The sequence below is a fragment of the Penaeus monodon genome, chromosome 19 (genome assembly GCF_015228065.2).
Source record: "Penaeus monodon isolate SGIC_2016 chromosome 19, NSTDA_Pmon_1, whole genome shotgun sequence".
Taxonomy (NCBI): domain Eukaryota; kingdom Metazoa; phylum Arthropoda; class Malacostraca; order Decapoda; family Penaeidae; genus Penaeus; species Penaeus monodon.
In genome coordinates this window covers 35438791-35439117 of record NC_051404.1, presented here as the reverse complement: position 1 = coordinate 35439117, position 327 = coordinate 35438791, and the positions used below count along the sequence as shown (strand labels likewise).

At 36.4% G+C, this 327-nt stretch overlaps 1 protein-coding gene across 1 annotated transcript in view; it reads left to right on the top strand.

The window, feature by feature from the left end:
• Positions 1–327, top strand: part of LOC119585196 (integrin alpha-PS3-like) — a gene marked incomplete at its 3' end in the record, with an annotated part of 22685 nt that overhangs the window by 17064 nt on the left and 5294 nt on the right.

Here is a 327-nt window from a genome sequence, read left to right as displayed (position 1 = left end):
CTGCGTCTTCTTTGGTTTAATTTTATGATTTATTCTAATTCTGCGTCTGAGGTTTTGGGTATATGGTAGGGGCAAAATCCTGTTCTAAAATTTCGTGGGACTCTAGTTCATTGCATTCCAAAGATCTATTCGCTTCCAATGCATCTGTTTGGTTCTCATCAAATAATTCAGTGATCTTATAGCCATATAAAAAATACCTTTGATCATTTGAAAAAGACGAAAGTATTGTAAAACTAGCAAATATTGCGGAATGCTACAAGGATACGGGAGAATAATGCCCACCAACCAACATCCTGCTACTGAATTGCTGCTTACATCATAGCTGTT